Source organism: Scylla paramamosain, chromosome 12 (assembly GCF_035594125.1).
Source record: "Scylla paramamosain isolate STU-SP2022 chromosome 12, ASM3559412v1, whole genome shotgun sequence".
NCBI lineage: Eukaryota > Metazoa > Arthropoda > Malacostraca > Decapoda > Portunidae > Scylla > Scylla paramamosain.
In genome coordinates, this window is record NC_087162.1 from 10,898,576 (window position 1) to 10,919,289 (window position 20,714).

Consider the following 20,714-nt stretch of genomic DNA (forward strand, 5'->3'; position numbering starts at 1 on the left):
TTTTATAGTTCAAAAGAACCAAATGCAAAAAACACAAAAACTCGTGTATATGGAGAAGGTTCCTAGATACCAAAATGCTGAAACTTATGAATAACACTCTTAATTGAGAAACAGAACAACCTTACTAAATGCGTGTATTTTCAGTGTTTTTCACATTCTTAGTTAACAAAACCCCAAATTGCATGCGAAACAACCTTTTGTGAGAAAAAAATGACATTACCAGAAAAGTGTCTTTTAAGTGTTTTTGAGCGTAATAAGCAATAAAGTACTAAAAGCAAGGCAATCATATTACATTGGAATAACACCAATTTATACCAAAAACTTGCCTTTAAGTGTTTTTGAGGTCCTTATATACCAAACCGCTAAAACAAACTTTATGGAGAAACAGAATAAAATTACCAAAAGCATGTATTTTGAGTGTTTTTGATCATGTTATCTATAAAAACGCTTAATTACATGCAAAGAACATTATGTTTGGGAAACAAAAGGACATTACGAGAAACGTGTATTATGAGTGTTTTTTTTAAGTTCCTTAAGTACCAAAAAGCTAAAACCCACAAATAACACTATTTATTTAGAAAATAAAAAATAAAAATTTTTGTTATTCATAGTCATAGGTACGAGATGACAGAATTCTGGGAAAATTCAGGGCAATCATATGATAAAAGAATATTATCATAAAAGTTAGTTTCCGTTTTTTTTTTTTCGTACTGTTATGTACCAAACCTTAATGTGCATTTAAAGACTCTTATATAAAGAAATTAAACGACCTTACCAGAAATCTGTGTTTTGAGTGTTTTTTTAGCATGTTAGGCACCAAAACGATAAATAATAAGGAACTCACTCTATATGGGAGTCCAAAAAAAAGTTACTGAAAACGTGTCTTCTCAGTGTTTTACGTAGAAAAACGCTAAAACGGATGTAAACCAACCAATATCAAGAAATAGAAAAACGTTACTAAAAACGTATATTTTGAGTGTTTTTGAGCATGTTACCTACAAAAAACGCGAAAATTGATGCAAAGCATCTATATTGGGAAACAAAAGGACATTGCAAGAAAAGTGTATAATGAGTGTTTTATAGTTCAAAAGAACCACAAGGCAAAAAACGCAAAATCTCGTGTATATGGAGAGGTTTCCTAGATACAAAAATGCTAAAACTCATATATAACACTCCTAATTGAGAAAGAGATCAGCCTTAATAAATGCGTGTATTTTGAGTGCTTTTCACATTCTTAGTTGGCAAATCCCCAAATTGCATGCAAAAATAGATTTATGGGAAAAAAAAAGACTTTACCAGAAAAGTGTTTTTTTAGTGTTTTTGAGCGTGATAAAAAAAAAATAAATAAAGCACTAAAAAAGAGGGCAATTACGAGGAACGAGTATAATGAGTGTTTTTAAGTTCAATAATTACCAAAAAGCTAAAAGACACATATAATACTCTTTATTGAGAAACAATAAATAAATAAAAAAAAATACAATATTTTTTTTTCTTTCTTATTCATCTTCATAGGTACCGAAATGCCAAAATTAGGGCAAATTTCAGGAAATTATGTGAAATAAGAACATTATCAAAAAAGTTCAATTTTGCTTTTTTTTCGAACTGTTATGTATCAAACCCCTAAAGTGCATTCAAAGCCACCTATAGGGGGAAATTTAACGTCTTTGCCAGAAAACGGTCATATAAGTGTTTTTCAGCATGTTAGAAACCAACACGATAAATAAAATGCAAGTCAATCTATTTGGGAATCCAAAACAAAATTACTAAAAACGTGTCTTTTCGTTGTTTTACGTAGAAAAACGCTAAAACGGATGTAAACCAACTAATATGAAGAAATAAAATAACATTACCAAAAAGGTATATTTAAAGTGTTTTTGAAATTGTTACCTGCAAAAAACGCAAAAATGGATGGAAAGGACTCAATATTGGGAAGCAAAAGGACATTACAAGAAACACGTATAATGAGTAATTTATAGTTTCACAAGAACTACAAGGCAAAAAACGCAAAAACTCGTGTATATAGAGAAGTTTCTTACATTCCAAAATGCTAAAACTCTGGAACAACACTCTTAATTGAGAAACAGAACAATCTGACTAAATGCGTGTATTTTGAGTGCTTTTCACATCCTTAGTTACCAAAACCCAAATTGCATGCGAAACCAGCTTTTTGTGGGAAAAAAATGACATTACCAGAAAAATGTCTTTTGAGTGTTTTTTAGCGTGTTAGGCAATAAAGCAGTAAAAAGCAGGTCAATCACATTACATTGGAATAAAACCAATTTTTAACAATAACTTGCCTTTAAGTGTATTTGAGCTCCTTATATACCAAAACACTAAAATGCATGCAAAATACACTTGATGGTGAAACAGAATAATATTACCAAAAACATGTATTTTGAGTGTTTTTGATCATGTTATTAATAAAAACTCTTAAATACATGCAAAGAACCGTATTTTTGGGAAATGAAAGGACATTACGAAAAAACGTGTATTATGAGTGTTTTTAAGTTTATTAAGTACGAAAAAGCTAAAAGCCACAAATTACACTCTTTATTGAGAAAAAAATAAATAAAAAAATAAGAATTTTTTTTATCATTCTTATTCATCTTCACAGGTAACGAGATGCCAAAATTCGGGCAAAGTTCAGGAAATTATATGAAATAAGAAAATTATCAAAAAAGTTAAATTTAGCTTTTTTTTCGGACTGTTATGTACCAAACCCCTAAAGTGCATGAAAAGCCACCTTATGAGTGTTTTTCAGCATGTTCGAAACCAACATGATAAAACCCAAGGAAGTCAATCTATATGGGAATCCAAAACAAAATTACTGAAAACATGTCTTTTCGGTGTTTTACGTACAAAACGCTAAAACGGATGCAAACTAACCAAAATTAAGAAATTGAATAACATTACCGAAAAGGTATATTTTGAGTGTTTTTGAAATTGTTACGTACAAAAAACGCGAAAATGGATGGAAAGCACTGTATATTGGGAAGCAAAAGGCACCAAAAAGCATATTAGGCACCAAAACGATAAATAATATGAAATTCACTCTATATGGAAATCCAAAACAAAATAACAGGAAACGTGTCTTTCAAAAGATTTACGTAGAAAAACGCTAAAACGGAGGCAAACCAACCAATATGAAGGAATAGAATAACATTACCAAAAAAGTATATTTTGTGTGTTTTTGAGCTTGTTACATAAAAAGAAAATCGAAAATGGATGCAAAGCACTCTATATAAAGAAAAAAAAGGACATAATGAGAAACGTGTATAATGAGTGTTTTATAGTTCACCAGAATCACAAGGCAAAAAACGCAAAAACTCGACTGTATGGAGAAGTTTCTAAGATACCAAAATACTGAAACCCATGAATAACACTCTTAATCAAGAAACAGAACAGCCTTACTAAATGCGTGTATTTTGAGTGTTTTTTTTACATTCTTAGTTACCAAAACCCCAAATTCCATGCGAAACTAGCTTTATGTGGAAAAAAATGACATTACCAGAAAAGAGTCTTTGAGTGTTTTTGAGCGTGTTAGGCAATAAAGCACTAAAAAGCAGGGCAATCACATTACATGGGAATAAAACCAACTTTTACGAAGAACTTGCCTCTTAGTGTTTTTGACATGCATTTAGTAAGGTTGCTCTGTTTCTCTATTAAGAGTGTTATTCAAGAGTTTCAGCATTTACACGAGTTTTTGCGTTTTTTGCCTTGTGAATTTTTTGAAGTATAAAACATTCATTATACATTTTTCTCGAAATGTTTCCTACGTAAAACACTGAGAAAACACGTTTTCAGTAATTTTCTTTTGGATTCCCACATAGAGTGAGTTCCTTATTATTTATCGTTTTGGTGCCTAACATGCTGAAAAACACTTAAAAGACAGATTTCTGGTAACGTCTTTAATTTCCTCATATGAGAGGCTTTGCATGTCTTTTCAGTGTTTTTGAGAGTGTTACGCAATAAAGCACTAAAAGCCGGGGCAATCACATTACATGGGAATAAAACCAAATTTTACCAAGAACTGGCCTTTAAGTGTTTTTGAGCTCCTTACATACCAAAACGCTAAAACGCATGCACAATACATTTTATGGAGAAACAGAATAACATTACCATTTGATCATGTTATCTAAAAAAAACGCTTAAATACATGCAAAGAACCTTATGTTTGGGAAACGAAAGGACATTACGAGAAACGTGTATTATGAGTGATTTTCAAGTTCCTTCAGTACCAAAAAAGGTAAAACCCATAAATAACACTCTTTAGAAAAAAATAAATAAATATATATATATATATATATATATATAGGGAAGTTAAACGACTTTACCAGAAACCTGTCTTTTCAATGTTTTTCAGCATGTCAGGCACCAATACGATAAATAATATGAAAATCAGTCAATATGTGAATCCAAAACAAAATTACTAAAAACGTGTCTTTTTCAGTGTTTTACGTAGAAAACCGCTAAAGCGCATACAAAGCATCCTATATTAAGAAATAGAATAACATTACCAAAAAGATATATTTTGAGTGTTTTTCAGCTTGTTACCTACAAAAAATGCAAAAATGGATGTAAAGCACTCTATATTAGGAAACAAAAGGACATTACGAGAAACGTGTATAATGAGTGTTTTATAGTTTTAAAAGAACCACAAAGCAATAAACGCAAAAACTCATGTATATAAAGAAATTTTTACATACCAAAATGAAGAAATGCATGAATAACACTTTTAATCGATAAACAGAACTACCTTACCAAATTGTGTATTTTAAGTGTTTTTCACATTCTTAGTTTACAAAAATGTTAAATTACATGCGAAACTAGCTTCATTAGGGAAAAAAAATGACTTTACCAGAAAAATGTCTTTTGAGTGTTTTTGAGCGTGATATGTAACAAAGCACTAAAAAGCAGAACGATCACATTACATGAGAATAAAACCAAATTGTACGAAGAATTTGCCTTTAAGTGTTTTTTAACCCCTTATATACCAAACCGCTAAAACGCATAAAAAAAAAAAACTTTATGGAGAAACAGAATAACATTACCAAAAACGTATATTTTGAGTGTTTTTGATCATGCTATCTATGAAAACGCTTAAGTACATGCAAAGAACATTATGTTTGGGAAACAAAAGGACATTACGAGAAACGTGTATTATGAGTGTTTTTATAAGTTCCTTCAGTACCAAAAAGCTAAAACTCACAAATAACACTCTTTATTTAGAAAATGAAAAATAAAAAAATAAAATAAATAGGATATTTTTTTTGTTATTCATCTTCATAGGTACCGAGATGCCAAAATTCTGGGAAAATTCAGGGCAATTATGTGATAAAAGAATATTATCAAAAAAGTTAATTTCAGCTTTTTCTTTCGGACTTATGTACCAAACCCTAAAGTGCATGCAAAGCCTCCAATATAAGGAAATTAAACGACCTTACCAGAAATCTGTGTTTTGTGTGTTTTTCAGCATGTTAGGCACCAAAACGATAAATAATAAGGAACTCACTCTATATGGGAACTCAAAACAAAGTTACTCAAAACGTGTCTTCTCAGTATTTTACGTAGAAAAACGTTAAAACGGATGCAAACCAACCAATATCAAGAAATAGAAAAACGTTACCAAAAAGGTATATTTTGAGTGTTTTTAAGCTTTTTACCTACAAAAACTCGAAAATTGATGCAAAGCACTCTATATTGGGAAACAAAAGGACATTGCAAGGAAAGTGTAAAATGATTGTTTTATAGTTCAAAAGAACCACAAAGCAAACAACGCAAAAACTCGTGTATATGGAGAGTTAATTTCAGCTTTTTTTTCGGACTTTTATGTACCAAACCCTAAAGTGCATGCAAAGCCTCCAATATGAGGAAATTAAACGACCTTACCAGAAATCTGTGTTTTGTGTGTTTTTTTTAGCATGTTAGGCACCAAAACGATAAATAATAAGGATCTCACTCTATATGGGAATCCAAAACAAAGTTACTAAAAACGTGTCTTCTCAGTGTTTTACGTAGAAAAACGTTAAAACGGATGGAAACTAACCAATATCAAGAAATAGAAAAACGTTACCAAAAATGTATATTTTGAGTGTTTTTTGAGCTTTTTACCTACAAAAACGCGAAAATTGATGCAAAGCACTCTATATTGGGAAACAAAAGGACATTGCAAGAAAAGTGTATACTGAGTGTTTTATAGTTCAAAAGAACCACAAAGCAAACAACGCAAAAACTCGTGTATATGGAGAGATTTCTTAGATACCAAAATGCTGAAACTCATGAATAACACTCTTAATTGAGAAACAGAACAACCATACCAAATGCATGTATTTTGAGTGCTTTTCACATTCTTAGTTACCAAAACCAAAAATTGCATGCGAAACTAGCTTTATGTGGGAAAAGAATGACATTACCAGAAAAGTGTCTTTTGAGTGTTTTTGAACGTGATAGGCACTAAAGCACTAAAAAAGAGGGCAATCACATTATATGGGAATAAAACCAACTTTTACCAAGAACCTGCCTTTACGTGTTTTTGAGCTTCTTACATACCAAAACGCTAAAACGCATGCGAAACACCCTTTATGGAGAAACAGAATAACATTACAAGAAACATGCATTTTGAGAGTTGTTGATCATGGTACCCATAAAAATGTCTAAATACATGCAAAGAACCCTATGATTGGAAAATGAAAGGACATTACGAAAATCTTGTATTATGAGTGTTTTTAAGTTCCTTAACTACCAAAAAACTAAAACCCACAAATAACTCTTTATAGAGAGAAATTATTATTTTTTTCTTCATAGCTACCGAGATGCCAAAATTCTGGCAAAATTCATGGAAATTTTGTAAAAAAAAAATCATTATAAAAAAAATAATTTTAGGTTTTTTCCGGAGTTATGTACAAACTCTAAAGTGCATGCAGATCCACCTATACGGGGAAATTGCATAACTTTATTAGAAACCTGTCTTTTGAGCGTTTTTCAGCAATTTCAACAATATTACTTAAAACGTGTCTTTTCAGTGATTTACGTAGAAAAACGCAAAAAACGGATGCAAACCAACCAATATGAAGAAATAGAATAACATTACCAAAAAAATATATTTTGATGAGTTTTTCAGCTTGTTACCTACTAAAAATGCAAAAATGGATAGAAAGCACTTTATATTGGCAAAGAAGAGGACATTACGAGAAACGAGTATGAGTGTTTTATAGTATAACAAGAACCACAAGGTAAAATACTCAAAAACTCGTGTACATAAAGAAGTTTCTTACATACCAAAAAGCTGAAACTCATGAATAACACTTTTAATTTTGAAACATAAATACCTAACCAAATGTGTGTATTAGAAAAGTTTCTTACATACCAAAATGCTGAAACTCATGAATAACACTTTTAATTAAGAAATAGAACAACCTTACTAATTGCCTGTGTTTTGAGTTTTTTTTTCACATTCTTAGTTACCAAAACCTCAAATTCCATGCAAAACTAGCTTTATGTGGGAAAAAAAATGATATTTCCAAAAAAGTGTTTTTGAGTGTTTTTGAGCGTGGTAGGCAATAAAGCACTAAAAAGCAGGACAATCATACTACATGGGAATTAAAACAACTTTTACCAAGAACTTGCCTTTAAGTGTTCTTGAACTCATTACATACCAAAACGCTAAAACGCATGCAAAACACCATTTATGGAGAAACAGAATAAAATTACCAAAAACATATATTTTAAGTGTTTTTGATCATGTTATTTATAAAAACGCTTAAATAAATGCAAAAAACCTTATGTTTGCGAAACGAAAGGACATTACGAGAAACGTGTATTATCAGTGTTTTTAAGTTCCTTAAGTACCAAAAAGCTAAAACCCACTAATAACGCTCTTTATTTACAAAAAAAAAAGTAAGAAAATAAGAAAATTGGATTTTTTTTGTTATTAATCTTCATAGATACCGAAATGCCAAAATTCTGGGAAAATTCAGGGCTATTATATCATAAAACGAAAATTATCAAAAAAGTAAATTTTAGCTTTTTTTTTCGGACTGTTATATACCAAACCCTAAAGTGCATCTAAAGACTCCTACATGAGGAAATTAAACGACCTTACCAGAAATCTGTTTTTTGAGTGTTTTTCAGCATGTTAGGCACCAAAACAATTAATAATAAGGAACTCACTCTATATAAGAATCCAAAACAAAATTGCTGAAAACGTGTTTTTCTTTGTTTTACTTAGAAAAACGCCAAAACGGATACAAACCTACCAATATCAAGAAATATAAAAACATTACCAAAAAGGTAAATTTTGTGTGTTTTTGAGCTTCTTACCTAGAAAAAAAAACGCGAAAATTGATGCAACGCACTCTATATTTGAAAACAAAACGACTTTGCAAGAAAAGTGTATAATGAGTTTTTTATAGTTCAAAAGAACCAAAAGGCAAAAAACACAAAAACTCGTGTATAAGGAGAAGGTTCCTAGATACCAAAATGCTGAAACTCCTAATTACAAATCTTAAACACTCTTAATTGAGAAACAGAACAACCTTAATAAATGCGTGTATTTTGAGTGCTTTTCACATTCTTAGTTACCAAAACCCCAAATTCCATGCGAAACCACCTTTATGTGAGGAAAAAATGAAATTACCAGAAAAGTATCTTTTAAGTGTTTTTGAGCGTGATAGGCAATAAAGCACTAAAAAGCAGGGATATCATATTATATTGGAATAACACCAATTTATACCAAAAACTTGCCTTTAAGTGTTTTTGAGCTCCTTATATACCAAACCGCTAAAACGCATGGAAAACACTCTTAATGGTGAAACAATAACATTACCAAAAACATGTATTTTGAGTGTTTCTGATCATGTTACCAATAAAAACGCTTAAATAAATGCCAAGAACACTATTTTTGGGAAACGAAAAGAAATTACGAGAAACGTGTATTATGAGTGTTTTTTTAAGTTCATTAATTACCAAAAAGTTAAAAGCCACAAATAACACTCTTTATTGAGAAACAATAAATAAATAAAAAAAAAATACAATATTTTTTGTTCTTTCTTATTCATCTTCACAGGTAACGAAATGCCAAAATTCGGGCAAAAATTCAGAAAATTATGTGAAATAAAAACATTATCAAAAAAGTTAAATTTAGCTTTTTTTTCGGACTGTTATGTACCAAACCCCTAAAGTGCATGGAAAGCCACCTATACGGGTAAATTAAACGTTTTTGACAGAAAACGGTCTTATGAGTGTTTTTTCAGCATGTTAGGAACCAACACGATAAATAACATGGCAGTCAATCTATATGGGAATGTAAAACAAAATTACTAATAACGTGTCTTTACGGTGTTTTACGTAAAATAACTTTAAAACGGATGTAAAACAACCAATATGAAGAAATGAAATAGCATTACCAAAAATGTATATTTTAAGTGTTTTTGAAATTGTTACCTACAAAAAACGCGAAAATGGATAGAAAGCACTCTATATTAGAAAGCAAAAAGACATTACGAGAAACGTGTATAATGAGTGTTTTATAGTTTCACAAGAACTACAAGGCAAAAAACGCAAAAATTCGTTTATATAGAGAACTTTCTTACATTCCAAAATGCTGAAACTCTGGAACAACACTCTTAATTGAGAAACAGAACAATCTTACTAAATGCGTGTATTTTGAGTGCTTTTCACATCCTTATTTACCAAAACCCCAAATTGCATGCGAAACCATGTTTATGTGGGACAAAAATGACATTACCAGAAAAATGTCTTATGAGTGTTTTTTAGCGTGTTAGGCAATAAAACACTAAAAAGCAGGGCAATCACATTACATTGGAATAAAACCAATTTTTAACAAGAACTTGCCTTTAAGTGTATTTGAGCTCCTTATATACAAAAACACTAAAATGCATGCAAAATGTTACCAATAAAAACATCGTGTTACCAATAAAAACGCTTAAATACATGCAAAGAACCGTATTTTTGGGAAATGAAAGAACACTACGAGAAACGTGTATTATGAGTGTTTTTAAGTTCATTAAGTACGAAAAAGCTAAAAGCCACAAATTACACTCTTTATTGAGAAAAATAAATAAATGAAAAAATAATATTTTTTTTTCATTCTTATTCATCTTCACAGGTAACGATTTGCCAAAATTCGGGCAAAGTTCAGGAAATTATATGAAATAAGAACATTATCACAAAAGTTAAATTTAGCTTTTTTTTTTAGGACTGTTATGTACCAAACCCCTAAAGTGCATCCAAAGCCACCTATATGGGGAAATTAAACGTCTTTGCCAGAAAACTGTCTTATGAGTATTTTTCAGCATGTTAGGAACCAACACGATAAAACACAAGGAAGTCAATCTAAATGGGAATCCAAAACAAAATTACTGAAAACGTGTCTTTTCGGTGTTTTACGTAGAAAACTCTAAAACGTATGCAAACTAACCAAAATGAAGAAATAGAATAACATTACCAAAAAAGTATATTTTGTGTCTTTTTGAGCTTGTTACATTAAATGAAACGCGAAAATGGATGCAAAGCACTCTATATAAGGAAAAAAAAAAGGACATAACGAGAAACGTGTATAATGAGTGTTTTATAGTTTCACCAGAATCACAAGGCAAAAAAACGCAAAAACTCGACTGTATGGAAAAGTTTCTAAGATACCAAAATACTGAAACTCATGAATAACACTCATAATCAAGAAACAGAACAACCTTACTAAATGCGTGTATTTTGAGTGTTTTTTTACTTTCTTAGTTACCAAAACCCCAAATTCCATGCGAAACTAGCTTTATGTGGGAAAAAAAATGACATTACCAGAAAAGTGTCTTTGAGTGTTTTTGAGCGTGTTAGGCAATAAAGCACTAAAAAGCGTGGCAATCACATTACATGGGAATAAAACCAACTTTTACAAAGAACTTGCCTTTTAGTGTTTTTGAAACGCATTTAGTAAGGTTGCTCTGTTTCTCAATTAAGAGTGTTATTTATGAGTTTCAGCATTAACACGAGTTTTTCCTTTTTTTGCCTTGTGGTTTTTTTTTTTAACTATAAAACATTCATTATACATTTTTCTCGCAATGTCCCTTTGTTTCCCTATATAGAGAGCTTTGTATCCATTTTCGCTTTTTTTTTTCTTTGTAACAAGCTCAAAAGCACCCAAAATATACATTTTTGGTAATGTTTTTTCTGCTTCTTGATATTGGTTGGTTTGTATCAGTTTTAGCGTTTTTGTACGTAAAACACTGAGAAGACACGTTTTCAGTAATTTTCTTTAAGATTCCCACATAGAGTGAGTTCCTTATTATTTATCGTTTTGGAGCCTAACATGCTGAAAAACACTCAAAAGACAGATTTCTGGTAAGGTCTTTAATTTCCTCATATGGGAGGCTTTGCATGTCTTTTCAGTGTTTTTGAGCGTGTTACGCAATAAAGCACTAAAAGCCAGAGCAATCATAGGAATAAAACCAAATTTTACCAATAACTGGCCTTTAAGTGTTTTTGAGCTCCTTACATACCAAAACGGTAAAACTCATGCAAAATACATTTTATGGAGAAACAGAATAACATTACCAAATACATGTATTTTGAGTGTTTTTGATCATGTTATCTAAAAAAAACGCTTAAATACATGCAAAGAACCTTGTGTTTGGGAAACGAAAGAACATTACGAGAAACGTGTATTATGAGTGATTTTTAAGTTCCTTCGGTACCAAAAAAGCTAAAACTCAAAAATAACACTCTTTAGAAAAAAAAATAAACAAAAAAATGGGATTTTTTTTTTTTTTTGTTATTCATCTTCATAGGTACCGAGATGCCAAAATTATGCAAAAATTCAGGGAATTTATGTGGAAAAAAGAACATTATCATAAAAGTTAATTATAGGATTGTTATGTACCAAACACTAAAGTGCATGCAAAGCCACCTATATAAGGAAGTTAAACGACTTTACCAGAAACGTGTCTTTTTAATGTTTTTCAGCATGTTAGGCACCAAAACGATAAATAATATGGAAGTCAGTCACTATGTGAATCCAAAAGAAAATTACTGAAAACGTGTCTTTTCAGTGTTTTACGTAGAAAAACGCTAAAGCGGATGCAAACCATCCTATATGAAGAAATAGAATGACATTATCAAAAAAGATATATTTTGAGTGTTTTGAGCTTGTTACCTACAAGAATGCAAAAAAAGAATGTAAAGTACTCTATATTAGGAAACAAAAGGACATTACGAGAAACGTGTATAATGAGTGTTTTATAGTTTTAAAAGAACCACAAGGCAATAAACGCAAAAACTCGTGTATATAGAGAAATTTCTTACATATCAAAATGAATAAATGCATAAATCGATAAACAGAACTACCTTACCAAATTGTGTATTTTGAGTGTTTTTCACATTCTTATTTATGAAAATGCCAAATTACATGCGAAACTAGCTTCATGTGGCAAAAAAAAAAAAAAAGACATTAGAAAAGTGTCTTTTGAGTGTTTTTTAGCGTGATATGCACCAAAGCACTAAAAAGCAGAACTATCACATTACATGGGAATAAAACCAACTTTTACGAAGAATTTGCCTTTACGTGTTTTTTAACCCCTTATAGACCAAACCGCTAAAATGCATGCAAAACAAACTCTATGGAAAAACAGAATAACATTACCAAAAACAAGTATGTTAATTGTTTTTGATCATGTTATCTATAAAAACGCTTAAGTATATGCAAAGAACATTATGTTTGGGAAACAAAAGGACATTACGAGAAACGTGTATTATTTTTTTATTTTTTTTATTTCTTAAAATTGAAAAAGCTAAAACCCACAAATAACACTCTTTATTTAGAAAATAAAAAAATTAAAAAAATTAAAATTATGATTTTTTTTTTTTTTTGTTATTCATCTTCATAGGTACCGAGATGCCAAAATTCTGGGGAAATTCAGGGCAATTATGTGATAAAAGAATATTATCAAAAAAGTTAATTTCAGCTCTTTTTTCTTCGGACTGTTATGTACCAAACACTAGAGTGCATGGAAAGCCTCCAATATGAGGAAATTAAACGACCTTACCAGAAATCTGTGTTTTGTGTGTTTTTTAGCATGTTAGGCACCAAAACGATAAATAATAAGGAACTCACTCTATATGGGAATCCATAACAAAGTTACTGAAAACATGTCTTCTCAATGTTTTACATAGAAAAACGCTAAAACAGATGCAAAGCAACCAATATCAAGAAATAGAACAACGTTACTAAAAAAGTATATTTTGAGTGTTTTTGAGCTTGTTACCTACAAAAAACGCGGAAATTGATGCAAAGCACTCTATATTGGGAAACAAAGGGACATTGAGAGAGAAGTGTATAATGAGTGTTTTATAGTTCAAAGGAACCACAAGGCAAAAAACGCAAAATCTCGTGTATATGGAGAGGTTTCCTAGATAATAAAATGCTAAAACTCATGTATAACACTCCTAATTGAGAAACAGAACAACCTTACTAAATGCGTGTATTTTGAATGCTTTTAACATTCTTAGTTACCAAAACCCCAAATTGCATGCGAAAATAGATTTGTGGGAAAAAAAAAAGATTTACCAGAAAAGTGTCTTTTGAGTGCTTTTGAGCGTGATAGGCAATAAAGTATTAAAAAGGAGGGCAATCACATTACATTGGAGTAAAACGAATTTTTACCAAGAAATTGCCTTTTAGTGTTTTTGAGCTCCTTATATACCAAAACACTAAAACGCATGCAAAACACACTTTATTGTGAAACAGAATAACATTACCAAAAACATGTATTTTGAGTGTTTTTGATCACGTTACCAATAAAAACGCTTAAATACATGCAAAGAACACTATTTTTGGGAAACGAAAGGAGATTCTGAGAAACGTGTATTATGAGTGTTTTTAAGTTCATTAATTACCAAAAAGCAAAAAGCCACAAATAAAACTCTTTATTGAGATAACAAAAAATAAATAAAAATAAATACAATATTTTTTTTCTTTCTTATTCATCTTCACAGGTACCGATATGGCAAAATTCGGGAAAAATTCAGAAAATTATGTGAAATAAGAACATTATAAAAAAGTTAAACTTAGCTTTCTTTTCGGATTGTTATGTACCAAACCCGTAAAGTGCATGGAAAGCCACCTATAACGGTAAATTAAACGTCTTTGCCAGAAAACGGTCTTATGAGTGTTTTTCAGCATCTTAGGGAACCAACACGATAAATAACATGGAAGTCAATCTATATGGGAATCTAAAACAAAATTACTAAAAACGTGTCTTTTCCGTGTTTTATGTAGAAAAACGCTAAAACGGATGCAAACCAACCAATATGAAGAAATAAAATAACATTACCAAAAAGGTATATTTTGAGTGTTTTTAAATTTGTTACCTACAAAAAAACGCGAAAATGGATAGAAAGCACTTTATATTCGGAAGCAAAAGGACATTACAAGAAACGTATATAATGAGTGTTTTATAGTTTCACAAGAACTACAAGGCAAAAAACGTAAAAACACGTGTATATAGAGAAGTTTCTTACATTCTAAAATGCTGAAACTCTGGAACAACACTCTTAATTGAGAAACAGAACAATCTTACTAAATGCGTGTACCAAAACGTTAAAACCTACAAATAACACTCTTTATAGAAAAAAATAAATAAAATAAAAAAATAGTATTTTTATTTTTTTGTTATTGATGCTCATAGGTACCAAGATGCCAAAATTTTGCCAAAATTCAGGGAAATTATGTGGAAAAAACATTATCGAAAAAATTAGTTTTACTTTTTTTTTCGGAGTTATGTTCCAAACCATAAAGTGTATGCAAACCACCTATCTGATGAAATTTTACGATTTTACAAGAAACCTGTGTTTTGAGTGTTTTTCTGCATGTTAGGCACCAAAACGATAAATAATATGAAAGTCACTCTATATGGAAATCCAAAACAAAATGACTGAAAACGTGTCTTTTAAAAGATTTACGTAGAAAAACGCTAAAACGGACGGAAACCAACCAATATGAAGAAATAGAATAACATTACCAAAAAAGTATATTTTGTGTGTTTTGAGCTTGTTACATAAAAAAAAAGCGAAAATGGATGCAAAGCACTCTATATAAGAAAAAAAAAAAAAAAGGGCATAATGAGAAACGTGTATAATGAGTGTTTTATACTTTCACCAGAATCACAAGGCAAAAAACGCAAAAACTCGACTGTATGGAGAAGAATCTAAGATACCAAAATACTCAAACTCATGAATAACACTCTTAATCAAGAAACAGAACAACCTTACTAAATGCGTGTATTTTAAGTGTTTTTTTTTACATTCTTAGTTACCAAAACCCCAAATTCCATGCGAAACTAGTTTTATGTGGGAAAAAAATGGCATTACCAGAAAAGTGTCTGAGTGTTTTTGAGCGTGTTAGGCAATAAAGCACTAAAAAGCATGGCAATCACATTACATGGGAATAAAACCAACTTTTACGAAGAACTTGCCTTTTAGTGTTTATGACACGCATTTAGTAAAGTTGCTCTGTTTGTCAATTAAGAGTGTTATTCATGAGTTTCTGCATTTTGGTATATAGGAAACTTTTCCATACACACGAGTTTTTGCGTTTTTTGCCTTGTGTTTTTTTTGAACTATAAAACATTCATTATACACTTTTCTCGCAATGTCCCTTTGTTTCCCAATGCAGAGTGCTTTGTATCCATTTTCGCGTTTTTTTTTTTTTTTTTGTAGGTAACAAGCTCAAGAACACTCAAAATATACATTTTTGGTAATGTTTTTGTGCTTTTTGATATTGGTTGGTTTGTATCAGTTTTAGCGTTTTTTTTTTTTACGTAAAACACTGAGAAGACACGTTTTCAGTAATTTTCTTTTGGATTCCCACAGAGAGTGAGTTCCTTATTATTTATCGTTTTAGTGCCTAACATGCTGAAAAACACTTAAGACAGATTTCTGGTAAGGTCTTTAATTTCCTTATATGGAAGGCTTTGCATGTCTTTTCAGTATTTTTGAGCGTGTTACGCAATAAAGCACTAAAAGCCAGGGCAATCACATTACATGGAAATAAAACCAAATTTTACCAAGAACTTGCATTTAAGTGTTTTTGAGCTCCTTACATACCAAAACGCTAGAACGCATGCAAAGTACATTTTATGAAGAAACAGAATAACATTACCAAATGCATGTATTTTGATTGTTTTTTATCATGTTATCTATAAAAACGCTTAAATACATGCAAAGAGAATTTTATGTTTGGGAAAAGAAAGGACGTTACGAGAAACGTGTATTATGAGTGTTTTTTAAGTTCCTTCAGTACGAAAAAGCTAAAACCCACAAATAACACGTTTTAGAAAAAAAAAAAAATAATAATAATAAATAAAAAAATTTAAAAATGGGAATTTTTTTTTTTTCATCTTCATAGGTACCGAATTGCCAAAATTCTGCCAAAATTCACGGAATTTATGTGAAAAAAAGAACATTATCATGAAAGTTAATTATAGTTTTGTTTTTTTTCTGAGTGTTATGTACCAAAACCTAAAGTGCATGGAAAGCCACCTATATAGGGAAGTTAAACGACTTTACCAAAAACCTGTCTTTTCAGTGTTTTCCAGCATGTTAGGCACCAATACGATAAATAATATGAAAATCAGTCTATATGTGAATCCAAAACAAAATTACTGAAAACATGTCTTTTCAGTGTTTTACGTAGAAAAACTCTAAAGCGGATGCAAACCATCCTATATGAAGAAATAGAATAACATTACCAAAAAGATATATTTTGAGTGTTTTAGAGCATGTTACCTACAAAAAATGCAAAAATGGATGTAAAGCACTCTATATTAGGAAACAAAAGGACATTACGAGAAACGTGTATAATGAGTTTTATAGTTTTAAAAGAACCACAAGGCAATAAACGCAAAAACTCCTGTATATAGAGAAATTTTTACATACCAAAATGATGAAATGCATGAATAACACTTTTAATCGATAAACAGAACTACCTTACTAAATTGTGTATTTTAAGTGTTTTTAACATTCTTAGTTACAAAAATGCCAAATTACATGCGAAACTAGCTTCATTTCGGAAAAAAAAAATAACATTACCAGAAATGTGTCTTTTGAGTGTTTTTGAGCGTGATATGCAACAAAGGAATAAAAAGCAGAATAATCACATTACATGAGAATAAAAAATACTTTTACGAAGAATTTGCATTTAAGTGTTTTTTTAACCCCTTATATATAAAAACGGCTAAAACGCATGCAAAACAAACTTTATGGAGAAACAGAATAACATTACCAAAAACATGTATTTTGAGTGTTTTTGATCATGTTATCTATAAAAACGCTTAAGTACATGCAAAGAACATTATATTTGGGAAACAAAAGGACATTACGAGAAACGATTATTATGAGTGTTTTTATAAGTTCCTTAAGTACCAAAAAGCTAAAACTCACAAATAACACTCTTTATTTAGAAAATAAAAAAATAAAAAAATAAAAAAATAATAATTCATCTTCATAGATACCGAGATGCCAAAATTCTCGGAAAATTCAGGGCATTTATGTGATGAAAGAACATTATGAAAAAAGTTAATTTCAGCTTTTTTTTTTTCGGACTGTTATGTATCAAACCTTAAAGTGCATGGAAAGCCTCCAATATGAGGAAATTAAACGACCTTACCAGAAATCTGTGTTTTGTGTGTTTTTTAGCATGTTAGGCACCAAAATGACAAATAATAAGGAACTCACTCTATATGGGAATCCAAAACAAAGTTACTGAAAACGTGTCTTCTCAATGTTTTACGTAGAAAAACGTTAAAACGGATGCAAACCAACCAATATCAAGAAATAGAAAAACGTTACCAAAAAGGTACATTTTCAGTGTTTTTGAGCTTTTAACCTACAAAAATGTGAAAATTGATGCAAAGCACTCTATATTGGGAAACAAAAAGGACATTGCAAGAAAAGTGTATAATAAGTGTTTTATAGTTCAAAAGAACCACAAAGCAAACAACGCAAAAACTCGTGTATATGGAGAGATTTCTTAGATACCAACATGCTGAAACTCATGAATAACACTCTTAATTGAGAAACAGAACAACCTTACTAAATGCGTGTATTTTGAGTGCTTTTCACATTCTTATTTACCAAAAACCCCAAATTACATGCAAAAATAGCTTTGTGGGGAAAAAAAATTACTTTACCATAAAAGTATCTTTTGAATGTTTTTTTCAACGTGATAGGTAATAAAGCACTCAAAAGCAGGACAATCACATTACATTGGAATAAAACCATTTTTTAACAAGAACTTGCCTTTAAGTGTTTTTGAGCTCCTTATCTACAAAACTGCTAAAACGCATGCAAAACACACTTTATGGAGAAACAGAATAACATTACCAAAACCTTGTATTTTGAGTGTTTTTGATCATGTTATCTATAAAAACGCTTAAATACATGCAAAGAACCTTAGGTTTGGGAAACTAAAGGACATTACGAGAAACGTATATTATGAGTGTTTTTAAGTTTAAGTACCAAAAACATAAAACCCACTCTTTATTTAGAAAAAATAAAAAAATTAAAAAATTAAAAAATAGGATTTTTTTTTTTTTTTTTTTGTTATTCATCTTCATAGGTATCGAAATGCCAAAATTCTGGAAAAATTCAAGGCAATTATATGATAAGAGAATATTATCAAAAAAGTTGATTTTAGCTTTTTTTTCGGACTGTTATGTACCAAACCCTAAAGTGCATGCAAAGCCTCCTATATGAGGAAATTAAACGACCTTATCAGAAATCTCTGTTTTGAGTGTTGTTCAGCATGTTAAGCACCAAAACAATAAATAATAAGGAACTCACTATATATGGTAATTCAAAACAAAATTACTAAAAACGTGTCTTCTCAGTGTTTTATGTAGAAAAACGTTAACACGGATGCAAACAAACCAATATAAAGAAATAGAAAAACATTACCAAAAAGGTATATTTTGAGTGTTTTTGAGCTTGTTACCTATAAGAAACACGAAAATTGATGCAAAGCTCTCTATAATGGGAAAGAAAAGGACATTGTATGAAAAGTGTATAATGAGTGTTTTATAGTTCAAAAGAACCTTAAGGCAAAAAATGCAAAAACTAGTGTATATGAATAAGTTTCGTAGATACCAAAATGCTGAAACTCATGAACAACACTCATAATTGAGAAACAGAACAATCTTATTAAATTGCATGCGAAACCTGCTTCATGTGGAAAAAAAAATGACATTACCAGAAAAATGTCTTTTGAGTGTTTTTGAGATTGTTAGGCAATAAAACACTAAAAAGCAGGGCAATCACATTACATTGGAATTAAACCAATTTTTAATAAGAACTTGCCTCTAAGAGTTTTTGAGCTCCTTATATACCAAAACACTAAAACGCATGCAAAATTCACTTTATGGTGAAACAGAATAACATTACCATGTATTTTGACATTAAAAGAAAAAAAGTCTTTTAAGTGTTTTTGAGCGTGATATGCAACAAAGCAATAAAAAGCAGAAAAATCACATAACTTGGGAATAAAACCTACTTTTACGAAGAACTTGCCTTTAAGTGTTTTTTAACTCCTTACATACCAAAACGCTAAAACGCATGTAAAACACCCTTTATGGACAAACAGAATAACATTACCTAAAATATGTTTTTTGAGTGTTTTTGATCATGTTACTTATAAAAACGCTTAAATGTAAAGAACCCTATGTTTGTATAAGAAAAGGACATTAAGAAAATCGTGTATTATGAGTGTTTTTAAGTTCCTTAAGTACCAAAAAGCTAAAACACACAAATAACACTTTATAGAGAGAGAGAAAAAATGGAACCGAGATACCAAAATTCTGGAAAAATTCAGGGAAATTTTGTAAAAAAAAAAAAAAATCATTATAAAAAAAATAATTTTAGCTTTTTTCTGGCGTTATGTACCAAACCCTGAAGTGCATGCATAGCCACCTATATTGAGAAATTACTCAATTCTACCAGAAATCTGTCTTTTGAGTGTTTTTTTTCAGCAATTTCAACAATATTACTGAAAACGTGTCTTTTCAGTGATTTACGTAGAAAAACGCTAAAACGGATGAAAACCAACCAAAATGAAGAAATAGAATAACATTACCAAAAAAATATATTTTGATATGTTTTTTGAGCTTAACACCTACAAATAAAATGCGAAAATGGATGAATCGCACTCTATATTAGGAAAGAAAAGGACATTACGAGAAACGTGTATAATGAGTGTTTTATAGTTTCACAAGAACCACAAGGCAAAAAACTCAAAAACTCGTGTACATAAAGAAGTTTCTTACCTACCAAAATGCTGAATCTCATGAAAAACACTTTTCATTAAGAAACAGAACAACCTTACTAAATGCCTATATTTTGAGTGTTTTTCACATTTTTAGTTACCAAAACCCCAAATTCCATACGAAACTAGCTTTATGTGGGAAAAAAATAATAATACCAGAAAATGTCTTTTTAGTAATTTTGAGCGTGTTAGGCAATAAACCATTAAAAAGCAGGGCAATCACATTACATGGGAATAAAAAAAACATTTACTAAGAACTTGTTTTTAGGTGTTTTTGAGCTCATTACATACCAAAACGCTAAAACGCATGCAAAACACCTTTTATGGAGAAACATTACCAAAAATATGTATTTTGAGTGTTTTTGATCATGTTATCTATAAAAACGATTAAATA